A 15,321-nucleotide genomic window follows, 5' to 3' on the forward strand; every position below is an offset into this window, starting at 1 on the left:
TGGTTTCTGTCTTTATATTAATCATGATAAAACAAACAGAATAGAATTTTTACCTGTAAGTGGCCAAATCTGAAGGTTTGTTTTCTAAAATATTTATTCTGTTGTTTGAAGAAGGTTAAAGTGTAATTTAGAGACCAAAAAAGAAGGAAACTCTATTCAAAAATAAAATTACTACATAAATAAGATGTGGAGAAAAATCTACAAATTCAAAAAATACCCAAAGGCTAACTCCCAGTTATGAAAGGGCCCCCGCTGTTCCTTTTGAATGGTTTTCAAATTGAATGGTTAAGTTTTATTCAGTCTTATGTGTAATTTCTTAGCTAAAAGTAAAACTAAAGTCCTTAAGCCACTTTGGTGCTGACATAGTACAGCTTTACAGGAAACATTTCAATATCTCTGGCTTTTCTAAGCGTGCAGACACTAAGCAAATACTCAAATATAAGGTAATTTTAGTTCCTTCAAAGTGATTTGATCATGTTTGTGTCAAAAGTTCAAATCATTTCTATTATATTTTGATGGGGCTGGGAGGGAGGACCCACTCTGTAATCATCTAGCACCGAGTAATGCTATCACGCCAAAATCCTAAGTTGCAAAGCTGTGTGAAAAAGGCTTTTAATTGTTAAATATGGACACAGTGTTCAAAATTACTTTGAATTTGATGGTAAGTTTTAAACTAAGAAGTGGCTAAACTAAAAATAGGACCAGGAAGAAACGGTGTGTGCTCTCTGATGCCCACTCACTGGCCAGTGGCCCAGAATTCCTTCTCTGGTCTCAAGTAACTGATTAAAGTCTAGAGAAAAGGGGAGGGACTATTATTTCTGGAAGTGGACAGGAATGTATCAGTGGAGGATCTGTAGGCTATGGCTAAAAGCAATCATGTCACTCTTGGGGGACTGAAGGGGAGGTTTCTAAAGAGTGCTAAAAATAGTAACTGCCACCAGAGGAGAGCCTACTATGGCCAGGCGCTCTACCGATAATTCTTTTATTTGATTCTAACAACCATCTTTCAGGGTTGAGATTATCATTCACATTTTTCACAGAAGAAAAATCAGAGTTAGAGAGAGAGTAAAATAAATTGCTTGAGTTCATCCTGTTGGTAAATAGCTGTAGCAGGATTTAAATCTAATATGAGAGAAATGTTGAAATGACTGAAATATATACCTTGATGTTTGTTTATAATGTTTTTTTTTAAAAATTAATAAACTTTACTTTTAAGCAATTTTAAGTTCACATATTGTTGAGTTTTTATACCAATTTTATAAATAATCTGTAATGATAGAAGAAAATTAAAATCAATTGGAATGCTTTAAATGACATATAACCATTTCATGCATCTCTTTTATGTTTATACACATACATATGTGCTTTGACAAAAATAGAATCATATATATACTTTAAAAATTGAAAAATGAACAGGAGCAGCAAGCTCAGCCGGAATGGTGATGTGCTGCCAGGCTGAAGTATTGTATTTTGCAGAAAGCGCCAGAATAGCAGGAATTCGTTCAGAAACCATTTCTGAGCCATGAGAAATAAAAGTATTGCAGCTTTGGAATGAGATAGAAAGGCGACACCCTGGATTGGCTGATATCAGAAATCAGGGACTATAAGAAATAACTTTGTAGGGAAAAAAGTTGTTAGCTTAGAATATGAAGCATATCTACCAATGGCAGAAAATGAAGTCGGAAAAATATATAGTCCCATTAGGCAGAAATGGCCGGTCAAACACATGACAGTATTCCATAGACTTGGCTTAATTCCAGTGTCAGAGCGAGCATTATCATTACTGTATCCTCAGCCCACAGGGCTGCATCCCTTGAAGCTGTAAGCTAAGCCATTGATACTTTAAAAACTAAGGTGCCCATATGGAAAAAGGAAATGTATAAAGAATAATCATCATGTTGGAAAAGAAACAATGCATAAAGAAATAATCATCATGTTGGGCAACCAGTGATTGAATCACCTATGTTTTTAGAGTGCTAAAATTTTAATTTGGTAAACTTACTTTGATCATCATATATGTTTTTTTTTTTTTTCCGCCAGAAGTTAAGATAGTTTACTGAAGCATATTATACTAGTGGGAAAAAAGGGAGGGGAAAAAATGCAAAATAAATGGGTGTTTAGGATGAGGTCTTACACAGGCATTAGAGATAGGTGAAAGATTTTAGGGAAAAAAAAATGGAAGAATAATGTAAATGCGAGCAAAGATGCCTGTAGTAGACATATTATTCTATGACTAAGTTCTGATTGTAACTTGACTTGCTGAGATATGGCCCCTGCTCACTGACTTTGTCTCTGACCTCTCCTCCCATGACCCCACCCACACATCCAGCCCTGTCATTGCTATTAAGGAAGCATTATGGGAATGTTGGCGGAATTGGAATTTACAAGCATCATTATCAAACAATCTTGATATGATGTATTTTTAGAATTTATATATTTCAAAAATAAGCCAAATTAACAATTTAAAAAGTTTTTTTAAAAATTGAAAAATGTTTTAGAATATAGATTTTTGCTTTTCTTTTACTTCCTCCTCTACTTCATTCACATACTCATAATCATAATCAAATACACACACACATATATACCCACACATTTATATATGTGTATGTATACATATTTGCATATACATACATATATAGGTTTTTCGGTTGTTGGTCTTATATTAACAGAATCATCATTTATATATGTTCCTCAGTGCATTTCACTTAACTACATTGAGAAAATCCCTCCAAGGCTCGATCTGACTTATTCCTGGTAATGGCAGCATAATACCCTGGAGTATGGGTATACCATAATGAATTCAATCATTTCACTTTGATTTAATTCATTATTTTTTCTGCTGCTATACAAAAACCATTTGTATAGTATCCTTGTACATAGCCTTGTTTTATTTTGAGCCCGGAAATATTCCCTTTTCTTTATTTACTCTCTATGTTCAGTCACCAGCTCACTTAATTTTATCCTCAACATATCTCTGGAATCTGTCTTCTCCCTGACTTCAGGGCTGCTGCCTAGTTGGTACCTTCATAATGTTTAGTGTGAATTATTGTAATAACCTCTGAGCTGATCTTTCTAACTCAAGTTTAATCTTTCTGTTTTACATTATCTCTCTCTCCCAAAAACAAATCCTTCTCCTTCCAGGATTATCTTTCTAACATGCAAACTGACCTTATCGTTTCAGGTAGTTCCCTACCATGTAAATAGTACTGTTGGCTAAGACAAACAGTAATGCATTTGAGATGACAAATGAGTCCAATACTAAGACTGGATATAGAGCGGACAATAAGGAGTGGAGATAACTTTCAAGCTCAGGAGGGTCTCTTCCATCTAAATCGTTAACTCTAACTTAGCTTTGACAAATTATTGCCATGAAGAAATGTGGACTTGTCTGATCTTCCCATTTTTCACGCACACAAAATCTAGAAATTAGGATTATCATGGTGACCTTCCACCTTACTAGCTACACAAAGAATATCTGCAACCTGAAATATTGGTCTTGAAGTTCAAATGTGGCCTCATCTATTAGTTATGCCCATTTTCCATAGCTCCTCTTCTCATATTCTAAACTCTAACCTCAGGTGGTCACTTCCTGTTTGTTCATCCTTTAGGAGATTACTTAAATGTGTGAAGGATGCTTGACTTAACTGATGCTTTGTCTCTGGATGTAGTCAGTCTTGGAGTATAATGAGAACAGAAGGGAAACAAACCATAGCAGAGAGAAGCTGAATTTAGAGGTCCTTGGGTCTATTACAGAAATCATCTTCTGATTACACCTGGGAGTGACATAATGACCTCTGCATTTTGTTACCCATTACACTCAAATCCAGGAGCCACTTCTCTGGATCAATGGAGTTAGAATTCTAGCTCTACTTATTGAGCACTTATCATGTGCCAGGCCACAGCTAAGGACATTCATATAATACACTTTCACGTTTATGTCTCATAACCACTCTTCCAGGCAAGTTTTATCTGACACCTTTTCAAATAGGTAACAGGGGCTCTGAGAGGTGAAGCGCTTTGACCAAAATCATGTAGCCGATAAATAGCAGTGTGCAGCTTCAAACCTTAGTTTTCCAACCCCAGATACATTGAGTGCATTGTTGTTACAAGCCTAAGATGGACTCAGTGCCATATTCAGGGAACATGAATATGACTGGATACAGGATTGGAAGTGTAGTTTGCCCAGGATTATTTTGACCCTGATAAAGATCTTTATTGAAGGTCTGTACATGTCCTATTGTGATTTATCACTACTTACAGAACTAAAAAACAGGTGATAATAAAGACAAAAAGCTAGCATGAGCTTCTAAGCTTGGAGTATAAATGATTCTGCCCCATTAGCCTCAAATTGCATTCCTATAAATTTGGCTTATAGGAGTCTCTGTCCTCCAGCAATGTCCTATGAAATACTATCTCTGGGAGACTTTGTACGTGGGGTCCAATGTTTTAGTCCTAGCTGTACTCCCTGGAATTCATGTCTTCTTCAGTTTCTTTTATTTCACACTTATTTGTGATGGTTCTAGGTTAACTTTAAGTTATTTCTGTAGGACATCCAATTTCTTCTGATAATCTTCTCTACTTTCTCTAAACTAAAGATTAGAGTGGCAGAAAATCTCTTAATTCTGATCCATTTTTTAGAGACCTTTTCATTTTCTCAGTTAAAATTTCCATTAACCATCTAAATTCTAGATATTGCACTTCACGCTGGAAATATAAAAGGTTTGCTATCCCCATGGCTCTCTTACAGTTCAGTATGGAAGGCAGACATGGAAACAAATAATTCTGATAAAGTGTGACAAGTGGTCAGGTTCAGGGTTGGCACATCAACCCCGACAGCAACACCATCTATCGGAGGGAGCAGGTCCAAAATGGAGGAGGAGCTATACCATGGCTGAAATGAGGGAAGACATCATTGCTTTCTCTTGGGCCCAACAGGAGGATGGAAGGAATCAATGGTTCTACAGATCTGTGGAAAGCCAGCAACTGTTCTTCGAAATAGCTAATTGTATGTGGCTTCTATCAGAGTTAATATAATATGAAGACAAATGTCTTCTTAAAAAGGTTTTTTTTCTTACTAATTTAATCTTTGTTTTAACTAAGGGGGCTTGGGTTTTTAAACATGCAGATCCTTATTCATACTACCCAATTAGTAAAAGATTTCGCTCAAATCTTGGAAGTTAAAGTTAACAGGGAAGATTCCAACTACTGCAAGCCATTCCCCTTCTACATGATTGAGTTATCACTAGACCTTGACCATGACCATGAGTCATCACCTCTTCCTGACTTTCCATTGTTAAAATTTTCCAAGTACATTTCCATGGCAAATAAGATTTAGCATTGGAAAGGGAGCTGTTCTAGTGTGGTCTGAGTCTCTTGGGAAATCAAATCTAGGAAAAAAGTAAAGCAGTATAGCCTTAATCATGGCCAGGCCTGACAGGAGTCACCACTTCCCCTGAGGTAACAATATTCTTAATGACCTGAAATGTGACGAGAGATATATCTAGGCCTCTTGGTCCATTTCTGGAGAGACATACAAGTGTCCTCATTAGGTAAAGAACTCCACACATAATAGACAGTTATGAATACTATTGGTGCATTAATGGAGAGCTTGAGTTGTATCAAAAGTAATTTGATCAAATCTTTGGCCATGACGGTCACAATATTTGAAGACCAAGCCTAGGAGTACTGAGGAAAGAAGGCTATAAACTTCTTTATTAGTGTTTTTTTTTTAATCTTATAATACTTCCTACAAAGTATTATTTACTAAAATAGTAGGAGTTATAACTGCACAAAATATTCATTCTCATGTAAAAAATTGGTTGAAAAGCACTGGAAAACTATAGGTTCATAATAATGTGACAAAAATAGGGGAACTTGAAGGGTTGGGAAGAGACCTTTTTGTGATATAGTTGAGTATAAATGTCTAAATTGCTCATACAAGGCTACAGAAAACGTGAGGGATTGGGCTAGGCCAGGAGAAGAAATACTGGTTAAGAGAAGCCAGAATCCTGGAACTGGAGAAGCAGTAATTATGAAGCATGAGGACAAGATGAGTTAAAGCTAGAAATTAATTAGTTCATTCATTTTTAAAAAGTCAAGTTGATGCTAAGACAACCTTGAAACAGATCTAGAAATAGAATGCAAGGGGAATGATGTTTCCAAGATGGTGGAGTAGGAAACCCCAGCTGCCATCCTCCCATAAAGATCAATAATTAGATAGCTACCCATGAACAAAAACAGATCTGGAAGAGCTCTGGAGTCCACTTATGAAAGTTCAGCAGCATAATGGAGCAAGAAATCTTGAGAATAGCCACCCAAAAGGGAAAGAACAGCTTCATTTTGCCTACATCATTCCATCCCCCAAGCTGACATTGGTGGGCACCAAGAGGGAACTCCCCAGCTAGAGTTGCCCTGAGAGAAAGGAAAAGTGAGGTGAATGACCAGCTTCCCCAACCTTTCAGAGCACCCTGCTTTGGTTTTTCCCTATCCAGAGACTAGTAGAGCTGGAATATATAAAGAGGGCTAGGAATGAGGAAAAAAGCAGAGACTACCAGCAACAGCCATGCAGTGGGAGTAATCATGGTTCCCAGTGACCTGCTCTATAGACAAATCCGGCAACTTTTGCCACTGCAGAAACCAATGGCAGCACAGCCACTGTGAACTTTCTGTGGGTTTCATTGGCTTTCATCCCACAGGCATTCATATATGTTAACACCAGCCACCTGAGTCTTTCCCTCCTCCTCATAAACCCTGCTAGAGCCCAGGAACCACAATGACAGCCAGCCCAGGCGTCTGTGGCTGCATGAGTGCAACACACCAGTGTAGATCCCAGCGGCTGACCCTCACTACAATGTGCGTACTCCAGACTAGCTCCTCCAGCTGTGTACTGGCACATTACCAGCCTGATGTCCATTATCAGCCTTCATTGTCATGTGCATGCCCAGGGTGAAGACTATGTGTCGCCATGGAAAAATATACCAACAACCAGAGCCCCAAATCTGCTTTGAGCCTAACTTAGGCCTTGTCTTCTGTCGCAGGCTTACAACACTGTGTTCACCTGCAACTAGCCCCTCCTGCTGCTCACTTGCATATCCCTGGCACAACCTCCATCACCAGCCTCTACTATCATGTGCCTGTAGCAAGACCTAGTAGCCACAGTATGTCACACCAAGAACCAGGGCTTCCACAGCTACAGTGCATCCATACTTGGCCTTGACCCTTGCTGCTTGTCCTGGCCTCCACCACTACATGTGTGTTTGTCACCAGCCTATGCCTCTACTCAGGCACCTGCAAGCTGGCCCCTGCAGGTGAATGTCTGTACCACCAGCTATGGTCACTACCAGTGCTTGCCCTGGTCTCTAGCTGCTGTACTGAGGACCCAAACAGCTCTTGAAGCCTCTGAATACCACTCATAGTGCTCACCAAGGACCACATGGTTGTTGATGCTATGGACCCCAATGGCCTGAGCTGACGAGCCACCAGGTCTTCTGGACCTGGTGCTGCCACACACCTCTGCACTTGGCCTACAGCAGATTTATCAGCTGAAATCTTGCACACCAGGAGATAATGGTATCCCATTCAAAATGCTGACAGGAAGAAATTGCCAGCCAAAAAGATTTTACTTGGGAAAGCTGTCTTTCGGAAATGAAGGCAAGATAAACTTTCCCAAATAAACAAAAGCTAAGGAAGATCATTATCACTAGACCTGCCCTACAAGAAATGCTGAAATGAAAGGATGCTAACTAGAAACATGCAAATATACGAATACAAACAAAACCCTGGTAAAGGCAAGTATATAGTCAGATTCAGAAAACCCCGACACTGTAATACAGAGGTGTATTAATCACATAACTCTAGTGTAAAGTATGAAGGACAAAATACTAAAAATAACTATAGCTACAGCAATTTGTTACTAGACATACAATGTAAAAGAGGTAAATTGTGACATCAAAAACATAAAAGCATAGTATTTTTATACAATCAGGTTAAGTTGCTATCAGCTTAAAAGAGACTGATACATATATATGTTATATATAACTTAAATTACAAATGTGTATATATATGTATATATATACACATTTATATATATATGTATATATACACATGTATATATGTGTGTGTGTGTGTGTGTGTGTATGTGTGTGTGTATATATATATATATATATATATATATATATATATATATAATGTGTAACATTTTTCAAGTAAGCCCCAGGGTGATAACAAAACAAAAACCTGTAGTGGTTACACACAAGAGGAAAAAAGGGGAATCAAAGTATACCACTACAGAAAATCATTAATTTACAAAAGAAGGAAGCAAGAGAGGAAGAAGGGAACTACAAAATAGTCAGAAAACATGGCAACGGTAAGTCCTTACCTACCAATAATTACCTTAAATGTAAATGAATTACATGCTCCAATCAAAAGGCGTATACTAACTGGATAAAAAAACAAGACCCAACCCTATGCTGCCTACAGAAGACTCGTTTTAGCTTCAAGAACACAGATAGGCAGAAAGTGAAGGGATGGAGAACACTGTTGATGCAAATGGAAACCAAAACAGAGCAGCAGTAACTCTACTTACATCAGGCACAATAGAAAAGTCAAAAATCATGACAAGAAACAATGGTCATTCTATAATGATAAAGGAGTCGATTCATCAAAAGGATATAACAATTATAAATATATATGCATCCAACATTGGAGCATGTAAAAAAATGTTAAACAAATACTAACAGATCTGAAAGCAGTAATGGAAAACAATATAATAATAGTAGGTAACTTCAATACTCTACTTTCAACAATTGACGGATCGTCCAGACAGAAAGTCAATGAGGCAACAATGAACTTGAACTATACTTTATACCAAATGTACATCACAGACATATACAGAACATTCCATCCAAAAGCAGTAGCAAACACATTCTTCTCAAGTGCACATGATACTTTCTCCAGGATAGATCTTATATCAGGTCACAAAACAAGCCTCAGCAAATTTAAGAAGACAAATCATACCAATTATTTTTTTGCAATGGTATGAAACTATAAATCAGTAATTGGGAGGAAAAATAGAAAATGTAAAAATATGTGGAAATACAACAACACACTCCTGACCAACCAACAAGTTAAAGGTGAAGTTAAAAGAAAAATAAAGAAATATATTGAAACAAACAAAAATGGAAACACAACATCCCAAAACTTATGGGGTGCAGCAAAAGCAGTGCTAACATGAAGTTTATAGCAATAATGCCTATATTAAGAAAAAAGAAAGACCTCAAATAAACAACCTAACTTTAAACTTAAGGAACTAGAAACATAAGAATGAACTGAGCTCAATGTTAGCAAAAGGATAACAAAGATCAGAGCAGAAATAAAATAGAAATAGAAAAAAAATAGAAAATGTCAAGGAGAGTAAGAGTTGATATTCCGGAAAGCTAAACAAAATTTATAAACCCTTAGCTAGACTTAACAAGAAAAAAGAGAGAAGACTCAAGTAAATTATTAATACAAAACAGACATTACTACAAATACCAAAGAAATGCAAATGGTTATAAGAGACTACTGTGAAAAAATTATATGCTGACAAATTCAACAAGCTAGAAGAAATTGATAAATTCCAAGAAAAATACAACCTACCAGAGTATGAATCGGAAATAGAAAATCTGAACAAACCAATTACTAGGAAGGAGATTGAATCAATAATTAAAACCCTCCCTACTAAACCCATGATCAGATGGCTTCACACGTAAATTTTACCAAACCTGTAAAGAATAATTGATGCCTATTCTTCTTAAAAACAAAAACAAAAACAAAAAACTGATGAGGGAACACTCTCAAATTTATTTTATGAGCCTAGCATTATCCTAATATCAAATATTACCCTTTCTACAAGGAAAAAAAATAAACTACCGGCAAGCATCTCTGGGCAAGGCCATCAAGAAAATATTACTGCTGGTTTGGCCCACGAGCTGGACCTAGGCAATCAGAGTCCCTTCCCTGTGTTTTGGAATGTGTGCTCTGCTTGCCTTCTACTCCCAGAAGCTGCTTCAAGGATACAGCCTTGAGATAGGAATGTGACGTTGAAACTATCTGGACTGAGTACAACTACTCCCAGTGCAAGCCACCTGTCAATCTGCAGTGGTCTACTTTTTTTCTTCAGTCTACCCCTGCTCTCTAAATAAAGAGACTGGTTTCAGATTTTACCTGGGAAGCTCCCGAAGTGGTTGTAACCTAACAGTTGGTGAGCCAGGCAGGTAAGTGAGAAAATGGGCCTTGGGAAAGAGGCATCCGTGGGAAAAGTCTTGAGCTGGCATCAACCTCTATGGGAGGAGGAGTGGCCCATTTGTTGAATGGTTATGGACTCCCAGGGACATCTCCAAAATTCTGGCTGCTTTAATGTGCTCATTTGGGGAAATTTGCATAGCACTCTGTAGCAAAGAAGAGAAACACGTAGTCGCCACAGTGGGCTGGCCTCTACTGCGGGCAGTTCAGCTGGCCACCAATGCCCAACTAGAGTCTGAAACTCAAGTTAGAGAGTTGAAAGAAAGACAGATTAGAGGACTTGCTTCTTCAGGGTTGACAGACAAGGTGGGAGAGCAGGATAATAAGTTAGAGACCTCAGTGTGCTGCTGTGGATTAAGGTCCCAGAGCTGCTGTGACAAAGTCTGATTGGGACGCTAAGAGGTAGAATACCCAGAAAAGTGAGAACAAAGGGGAGGATGTTATGGTCATCTAGGATGAAATGAATGGAGTGCACCTGCAGTCAGTCTCCTAACACTAAGGCAAGTTTTAGCTAGCAATTACCTTAGACTTCTGATAATAGAGAAATATATTCCAAAATTCCTAGGAAAAAAATTGGCATTCTTTTTGTCTCTGAAATTTGAAAATCTTATGATGTTTTTGAAATGTAAATACCCCAAGAGTTAATAAAAACTTTGCCCATAGAAATTGAAGAAAAAAAGGAGGCCTTTTTAAAATAAGACTGCTGCAGCCAAAACCAATTTGTAAAAGAGCTAAGGTTTTTTACAAACTACAAGAAAATAATAAGGATGAAAGCAAATGACTGTATATGGAAAGTAGGATGTATGTTTTCTGTAAAAGAAGATATGAAAAAAAAGGAGATGAATTTTTATAAAGAGAAAGGAAAATAGAATGTGGGTTTTTAGGGTTTTTTGGATAAGGAACAATATAAAGTACATAGTTTTTGTTTGGGAGGATTTTTTGGTAAAGGGGGAAAAAAGTAATATTATCCTAAAGTAAAATCATTGTTTCAAAACAAAAAAAGGAAAAGATAGGATAAAAGCTGAAAGGCATATGAAAGTTGCAGAAAGTTTGTGAAAAAGAAATCTTGAGCAAAGAATTTTATGTGTGGTCAAGCTAACAAATAGTGGAATGGATAACTAAGTCAATTGCATCATTTTGTGTACGTATGTGGACTCTCACCAGATCCTTAACCATGGCCATTGTTAAGTCTTTTATCTTTTGCAGACAGTTATTACTTTACTCTGATGCTTTTGCAAAAGTGATCCTGCCAAGGTGCTTCATCTTCAAGGAGAGTCAATGAAAAAGACCGACAAGTACAGGTTTCTGATAACTAAGGCCAATTTGCCTTTGTGTGGAAGGGACAATAATAATCCTTTCGAGTGCTTCCCCAAGGCTACCTGCACAGGTCCACAATAAGTCATGGGATGGTAGCCGAGACCTGGCCCAAAACAGGCACATTGCATTGATGACATAATATTAACATGTGAAGATTTGCTTTGCTTCAGGCTTCACTGACACATCTGCCAAGGAAGGAAAAGGTGAATGGTAAATCCACGAAACATTGAAGGTCCAGGCCCTTTTGTAAGGTTTTTTGGAGTTGTTTGGTCGAGAAAGCCCACATTTTCCCAGAAGTTGTGTTTGATAAGATGCAAATCTATCCAAGCCCTATGAATGTAAATGAGATGCAGGCCTTTTTAGAGATTTTGGGGTTTTAGAGGATATTCCCCACCTGGCAGAGTGCCTCTTTCCTTTTTACCTGCTGGTAAAGAAAGGGCATGTATAGGACTGGGGTCAGAGTAGCAAGCCACCTTTGAGAAGGCAAAAATATGAGTCAAGCAGATTAAAGCTTTAGATATCTCTCAAGCAGGGCTACCATCTGAATCAGATGTGTCTGTGACTCTGGAAGGTATGAGTTGGGCACTGTGGCAGAGGCAACAGAAGGGGAGAGTGACCCTAAGATTTTGGTCCCAGCTTTAGAAGGGGTCAGAAACTTGATATAACCCAATAGAGCAAGAGCTCCTAACAGCACAGAAATAAACCCACTCATATATGATGAACAAATATTTGATGAGAAAATCAAAAATACTTTATGGGAAAAGGATAGTCTCTTCAACAAATAGTGTTGGTAAAACTGGATATCCGCATGCACAATAATAAAATTGTACCCTATCTTCTACCGCTCACAAAAATTAACTCAAAATGGATTAAGGACTTAAGATCTGCAACAATAAAACTCCTAGAAAAAAACATAGCAAAAAAGTCACTTGGCATTGGTCTTGGCAATGATTTTTTTTTTAATTTAACATCAAAAACACAAACAGCAAAAGCAAAAATAAATAAGTGGGACTACATCAAACCGAAAAGTTTCTGTAGAGTAAAAGAAACAATCAACAAATGAAAAGGCAGCCTTTGCAATGGGAGAAAATATTTGCAAGCCATCTATCTGATAATGGGTTAATATCTAAAAATATATAATTCATACAATTCAAAATCAAAACAAGAACAAAACAAACAAACAAACAAAAAACAATTAATAAATGGGCCGAGGACTTGCATAGACATTTTTCCAAAGAAGACATACAAATGTCCAGCAAGTACATGAAAAGATACCCAATTAGTAATCATCAGGGAAATACAAATTAAACACACACAATGAGATATCATTTCACACCTGTTAAAAGGGCTATTATCAAAACCACAAGTGATAACAAATGCTGATAAAGATGTGGAGAAAGGGAAACCCTAGTATACTCTTGGTGGGAATGTAAATTGGGACAGCCATTATCAAAATCCCTCAAAAAACTAAAAAATAGAATTATTACCTGATCCAGCAATTCTACTTCTGAAGAAGATGAAATTACTATTTTGAAGAGATACTTGCACACCCATATTCATTGCCACATTACTCACAATAGCCAAGTCATAGAAACAACCTATGTGGCCATTAACAGATAAATAGATAAAGAAAATGTGAAAAAAATATGTAAAATGAAATATTATTCAGTCATCAAAAAGGAAATCCTCCAATCAGGGACAATATGGATGGATCTGGAGGGCATTATGGTAAGTGAAATAAATCAGACAGAAAAAGATCAATATACATGACCTCATTTATATGTGTAATCTAAAAACATTGAAATCGTAGAAAGAATAGTGTGGTGGTTACCAGTGGCTGAAAGGTTGGGGAAATAGGGAAATGTTGGACAAAAGGTACAAACTTTCAATTATAAGATAAATAAGTGCCAGAATCTAGTGTACAGCATGGAGACTATAGTCAACACTGTGTTGTATACTTGAAAGTTACTATGAGAGTAGAGCTTTAAAGTTCTCACCATAACAATAACAAAATGGCAATAATGTGAGGTCAAGGATGTGTTAACTAACCTTATTGTGGCAAATATTTTGCAATATATCCGTGTATCATCAAATCATCACATCGTACATCTTAAATTTACAGTGTTCTATGTCAGTAAGGCTGAGAAAAAAGAGAGCTTGGACTAAAAGCCTCAGGAAGGGGGCCAGAGAGCACTTGAAGTCAGCTTTATGTGATGTCTGTGAGAGGTGATGACTGACTGAAAGGAATCAGACCTGGATCCACATTAAATCCTTCTGGATTTATGTGGTGCTAGAATCTCAAAAATGTTTGAGAAGTATAGACTATAGAATTCCTCCACCTCAAGCTTCTTAATCTAAAGGTGAAGATATTGAGGCACAGGAGCACAGCTATTTAGTGTTAGATAGGACTTCACACTCTGGATTCTGGGCTTTCTGTATGACTGCCCCACACTTCATTTCACTGGAAAACTTTTTTATTTCCACACATAATTAGCATTCACTATATGTCAGGCCCTGTGGTAGAAGGTGGTGATTCAAAGATGCCGTATGAAGCTTATGTTCTAATTGGTGTGATGGAGAGCTTCAGAACTAATTAGATTATACAAGATAAAAATTATTAATAGATTTTAAGCTTAATAGATTTTTAATTTTTAAGAAAACAAAATTATGTATGTGTTCTGATCTCATGCTGTAAAAAAAAAAATACATAGGAACTTGAGAAAGGCAATAACCCACTAATGAGCCAAGTGTTATGGGACGCGCTAAGATCTTGTGTTATAAATACTTGTGCACTTATTTGTTCTCCCCGCCTTGAGGGACAGAACCGAGTTTTTGTATTCATTATATCTGTACATCTTGACCCGGATTTGCCACCTGGTAGAAAGAAGCTTAATAGATGTTGAATCAGTGAAGTTCCCTTCCACATGCTGTCCCCATTCCAAAGGAGCACTTAGTTCTCCTGAGTAGGAGAATAAAGGAGAGTGAGAAGGGATGACGCTAGTATTCAGGTGGACGGAGGAGGGCAAGGATCTTAAAGAATATTCGCTAAAAGTAAAAAACAACTCACTACCTTCCTGACAGATGCAAACTGATGAGCTCCCCCTGGAGGCGGCACAGGATGCTCACAGGGTGACTTAATCTCCCAGCCCCCAGTCACTGGTACTGCGGTGCCGTGTGGGCGCCTGCGGGAACTTTGAGCTACAGGGGACTTAGCACGAGGAGCTAGCACAAGTCAGATTTGCCCAGTGGGTGTGCGCCCAGGGAAGCAAGGTTCCTGATAGTGACTGCGATAGGGTTAGGGCCCCTAGTTCCTCTAGATAGCTGGGGTCTGAACAGGGAGCCCAGGGAATGAGACACAAAGAACTCTTGTCCGTCCCACACCCCTACACACACTTTAGACTATCTCCTTGAGGAATTTAAGGGATGCATACGATCCTGTGAATCCACTCAAGATTTTTTCCTAACGCTTAATTCACTCTGGGGATAAAGATGCTGGAGTGAGAGGTTGCCCAGGGTGCCCCACACCTCCACGTAAAGTCCCCCATTCGGCCCCGCATCTCGGCTCCTTCATCCTCCCTCCCTCCTCTCCTCTGGCCCACCTCCTTCCCCTTCGCCTCCCTCCGTGTTCGCCTGGCGTCATCGCCCCCTTTCCCCTCCCATCTCCCCGCCTCCGTGCGCAGCTCGGCTCTCGCCTCCTCCGCAGTCTCTGCAGCGAGCTCCCGG

The 15,321-nt window shown here is 38.2% G+C and overlaps 1 pseudogene; it reads left to right on the forward strand.

Annotated features, from left to right (window-relative positions):
- Positions 1-1,436: 1,436 nt before the first annotated feature.
- LOC118613823 lies at positions 1,437-1,920 on the forward strand (annotated as a pseudogene).
- The last annotated feature ends 13,401 nt before the right edge of the window (positions 1,921-15,321 follow it).

This window comes from Rousettus aegyptiacus, unplaced genomic scaffold (assembly GCF_014176215.1).
Source record: "Rousettus aegyptiacus isolate mRouAeg1 unplaced genomic scaffold, mRouAeg1.p scaffold_m13_p_1, whole genome shotgun sequence".
In the NCBI taxonomy this organism is placed as follows: Eukaryota; Metazoa; Chordata; class Mammalia; order Chiroptera; family Pteropodidae; genus Rousettus; species Rousettus aegyptiacus.